Raw genomic sequence first — 5,000 nt, 5'->3', positions numbered from 1 at the left:
GCTGGCATCGTTTATGGTTAGAACTAGGGCGGTATCTGATCGCCTTCGAACCTCTAACTTTCGTTCTTGATTAATGAAAACATACTTGGCAAATGCTTTCGCTTCTGTTCGTCTTGCGACGATCCAAGAATTTCACCTCTAACGTCGCAATACGAATGCCCCCGCCTGTCCCTATTAATCATTACCTCGGGTTCCGAAAACCAACAAAATAGAACCGAGGTCCTATTCCATTATTCCATGCACACAGTATTCAGGCGGGCTTGCCTGCTTTAAGCACTCTAATTTGTTCAAAGTAAACGTGCCGGCCCACCGAGACACTCACTCAAGAGCACCCTGGTAGGATTGCAACGGGGTCCGCCTCGGGACGCACGAGCACGCACGAGGCGCGTCGCACGCCTTCAGCTCGCCCCACCGGCAGGACGTCCCACGATACATGCCAGTTAAACACCGACGGGCGGTGAACCAACAGCGTGGGACACAAATCCAACTACGAGCTTTTTAACCGCAACAACTTTAATATACGCTATTGGAGCTGGAATTACCGCGGCTGCTGGCACCAGACTTGCCCTCCAATAGATACTCGTTAAAGGATTTAAAGTGTACTCATTCCGATTACGGGGCCTCGGATGAGTCCCGTATCGTTATTTTTCGTCACTACCTCCCCGTGCCGGGAGTGGGTAATTTGCGCGCCTGCTGCCTTCCTTGGATGTGGTAGCCGTTTCTCAGGCTCCCTCTCCGGAATCGAACCCTGATTCCCCGTTACCCGTTACAACCATGGTAGGCGCAGAACCTACCATCGACAGTTGATAAGGCAGACATTTGAAAGATGCGTCGCCGGTACGAGGACCGTGCGATCAGCCCAAAGTTATTCAGAGTCACCAAGGCAAACGGACCGGACGAGCCGACCGATTGGTTTTGATCTAATAAAAGCGTCCCTTCCATCTCTGGTCGGGACTCTGTTTGCATGTATTAGCTCTAGAATTACCACAGTTATCCAAGTAACGTGGGTACGATCTAAGGAACCATAACTGATTTAATGAGCCATTCGCGGTTTCACCTTAATGCGGCTTGTACTGAGACATGCATGGCTTAATCTTTGAGACAAGCATATGACTACTGGCAGGATCAACCAGGGAGCTGCGTCAACTAGAGCTGAGCAGCCGGCCGCCCGGGAGTGTGTCCCGGGGGCCCGCGCGAACACGCAAGCGTCCGCTCAATTATTCTGCAAACAGGAGGAGGCTGAGCTCCCCTGCACCATACACCTCGAAACCCTCTCAGGTCCCGGCGGCGCGCAGCGCCGTCCTAAGTACTTGGTCGGGTTCGAGAGAGGCGCAATCGCCCGGAGTTTGGCGAGTAGACGCTTTAGGTGCGACCACCCGTGCTCCCAACTGAGCTTGCCGCTGCCGACAGAGGCCCGGGAGCGTGCTGTCGTGGCATTGCCGGCGGGAGACAACACGCGCCACCTACGGTGACCGGCAGCTCCAACGCCAGCGCCACAGAAGGACAAAAGCCCCACTTGGGTGCCGAAGCGAACTCTCCCAGCACAGCGCACGCGCCAACACGTCCGCACAGCTGCGATACAAACCACCTGCGAGAACCGCAGAGGCGACCGAGCAGCAGACGGCGTCGCGGCGCCGAGCGCCGGGCGGCGGCGCATCCTCAGCGCACACAGTCCTCAATCGGACCAGCACACTGCAGATGTCCACCGCGCTTCGCACCGGGCCCGCGAGGACCTACTTTGGCCGCACGGCGCCGCGTGCAGGGTGCGCCGGCGCGCAGCTGCGCCGCCTGCCGCCTCCGTCGGCCGGCGCGCCTGCCACTGGCCGCCCCCACCAGCCGGCTGTAGCGCGTGCGCCCACGCACCGCACGGCCAACACGCCGGGAGGCCCCCCCTCACCGGCCGGGGACGGTCCCACCCAGCCACCGCCGCGTATCGCTTCACACCCACATGCCATTCACGTTCGTGGGCATGGTGGGTATCGCTGCAACAACCGGTTGGTAGCTCAACCGATCGTCGCCATCACTGATTCACCCCTAGCGAGAACAACCGCACCACAACGGTTTACCAGTTGTTCATTTGCGTAACGTCACCAGCAAACGTAGGCGTCCATCGCCATTTGCAAATTCAACGATTGTTGCATGCCTGTGTCAGGTGTCACGACACACTGTCTGCCCACATACACGCAACAACATGTCCACGCTTAGCGAACACGTGGAAGGTGGCCCCCGTACGTATGCGATGTCCATTGCGCGAACGACTGTCAACCGGCCTCTGTCGCATGTCGCAGATGTGGAACGCAGTGCACCGTGCTATCACGGTGTGTGAGAAGAGACGACTACGTCTGACAACACGCGCCACTACATCAACAGACGGCTCATGCTGATCGCCATCCAGGGCATACCACACTGCAATCCAGCTCTTATAGGGAGACGACACGTAGCTGAGTGCACAACATTTGGACCGCATGGTTCGCCGTTGTTGGCGCAGTCGTTGTACGGTCACATGTACCACGATGTATCATTCAGTACATGAGGACCAATGTGCAGTACAGTGTGTGATTTGGACGTACAACATCAGCGGACAGTTGACACAGGCCGTACCACAGCGTAGGCTAAGTGCTTCGCCATGCGAATGCCAATGAACAACTGCAAATGCCAATGAACAACTGCAAAGGGCATTGAGCATGTACGTCCTGCTGCCATCCACATTACAGTGTATAGCTGCAAGGTGTTTAACATGAAGCGATACACTGGGGACCGGGCAGTGCGAGTAGCAAACTATATTGCGGGGGTTGCAGTTAGGCAACACTACACTAATTTAACGCGTCGTATGACAATTACAGAGCAGGTTAAGGCCCAACGTGTGTTGGGTTAAGGCCCAACGTGTGTTGGGTTAAGGCCCAACGTGTGTTGGGTTAAGGCCCAACGTGTGTTGGGTTAAGGCCCAACGTGTGTTGGGTTAAGGCCCAACGTGTGTTGGGTTACGTTAAGGGGCAATGTGGGTTACGTTAAGGGGCAATGTGGGTTACGTTAAGGGGCAATGTGGGTTACGTTACGGCGCAATATAGGTTACGTTACGGCGCAATATAGGTTACGTTAAGGGGCAATGTGGGTTACGTTACGGCGCAATATAGGTTACGTTACGGCGCAATATAGGTTACGTTAAGGCGCAATATCGGTTACGTTAAGGCGCAATACAGGTTACGTTAAGGCGCAATACAGGTTACGTTAAGGCGCAATACAGGTTACGTTAAGGCGCAATACAGGTTACGTTAAGGCGCAATACAGGTTACGTTAAGGCGCAATACAGGTTACGTTAAGGCGCAATACAGGTTACGTTAAGGCGCAATACAGGTTACGTTAAGGCGCAATGCAGGTTACGTTAAGGCGCAATGCAGGTTACGTTAAGGCGCAATACAGGTTACGTTAAGGCGCAATGCAGGTTACGTTAAGGCGCAATGCAGGTTACGTTAAGGCGCAATACAGGTTACGTTAAGGCGCAATACAGGTTACGTTAAGGCGCAATACAGGTTACGTTAAGGCGCAATACAGGTTACGTTAAGGCGCAATACAGGTTACGTTAAGGCGCAATACAGGTTACGTTAAGGCGCAATACAGGTTACGTTAAGGCGCAATACAGGTTACGTTAAGGCGCAATACAGGTTACGTTAAGGCGCAATACAGGTTACGTTAAGGCGCAATACAGGTTACGTTAAGGCGCAATACAGGTTACGTTAAGGCGCAATACAGGTTACGTTAAGGCGCAATACAGGTTACGTTAAGGCGCAATACAGGTTACGTTAAGGCGCAATACAGGTTACGTTAAGGCGCAATACAGGTTACGTTAAGGCGCAATACAGGTTACGTTAAGGCGCAATACAGGTTACGTTAAGGCGCAATACAGGTTACGTTAAGGCGCAATACAGGTTACGTTAAGGCGCAATACAGGTTACGTTAAGGCGCAATACAGGTTAGGTTAAGGCGCAATACAGGTTAGGTTAAGGTACGACATAGGTTAGGTTAAGGTACGACATAGGTTAGGTTAAGGTACGACATAGGTTAGGTTAAGGTACGACATAGGTTAGGTTAAGGTACGACATAGGTTAGGTTAAGGTACGACATAGGTTAGGTTAAGGTACGACATAGGTTAGGTTAAGGTACGACATAGGTTAGGTTAAGGTACGACATAGGTTAGGTTAAGGTACGACATAGGTTAGGTTAAGGTACGACATAGGTTAGGTTAAGGTACGACATAGGTTAGGTTAAGGTACGACATAGGTTAGGTTAAGGTACGACATAGGTTAGGTTAAGGTACGACATAGGTTAGGTTAAGGTACGACATAGGTTAGGTTAAGGTACGACATAGGTTAGGTTAAGGTACGACATAGGTTAGGTTAAGGTACGACATAGGTTAGGTTAAGGTACGACATAGGTTAGGTTAAGGTACGACATAGGTTAGGTTAAGGTACGACATAGGTTAGGTTAAGGTACGACATAGGTTAGGTTAAGGTACGACATAGGTTAGGTTAAGGTACGACATAGGTTAGGTTAAGGTACGACATAGGTTAGGTTAAGGTACGACATAGGTTAGGTTAAGGTACGACATAGGTTAGGTTAAGGTACGACATAGGTTAGGTTAAGGTACGACATAGGTTAGGTTAAGGTACGACATAGGTTAGGTTAAGGTACGACATAGGTTAGGTTAAGGTACGACATAGGTTAGGTTAAGGTACGACATAGGTTAGGTTAAGGTACGACATAGGTTAGGTTAAGGTACGACATAGGTTAGGTTAAGGTACGACATAGGTTAGGTTAAGGTACGACATAGGTTAGGTTAAGGTACGACATAGGTTAGGTTAAGGTACGACATAGGGTAGGTTAAGGTACGACATAGGTTAGGTTAAGGTACGACATAGGTTAGGTTACGGTACGACATAGGTTAGGTTACGGTACGACATAGGTTAGGTTACGGTACGACATAGGTTAGGTTACGGTACGAC

The 5,000-nt window shown here is 51.4% G+C and overlaps 1 non-coding gene across 1 annotated transcript in view; it reads right to left on the bottom strand.

The window, feature by feature from the left end:
* Positions 1-1,136, bottom strand: part of LOC124592072 — a 1,910-nt gene extending 774 nt beyond the window's left edge. Inside the window, exon 1 of the ribosomal RNA XR_006977329.1 lies at positions 1-1,136. This exon is cut by the window's left edge and continues 774 nt beyond it. This is a non-coding gene — a ribosomal RNA (small subunit ribosomal RNA).
* Between the last annotated feature and the right edge of the window lie 3,864 nt (positions 1,137-5,000).

The sequence above is a fragment of the Schistocerca americana genome, unplaced genomic scaffold, assembly GCF_021461395.2.
Source record: "Schistocerca americana isolate TAMUIC-IGC-003095 unplaced genomic scaffold, iqSchAmer2.1 HiC_scaffold_898, whole genome shotgun sequence".
Taxonomy (NCBI): Eukaryota; Metazoa; Arthropoda; class Insecta; order Orthoptera; family Acrididae; genus Schistocerca; species Schistocerca americana.
The sequence above is the reverse complement of the archived record's forward strand: the minus strand, read 5'-3'. Positions and strand labels throughout refer to the sequence as shown.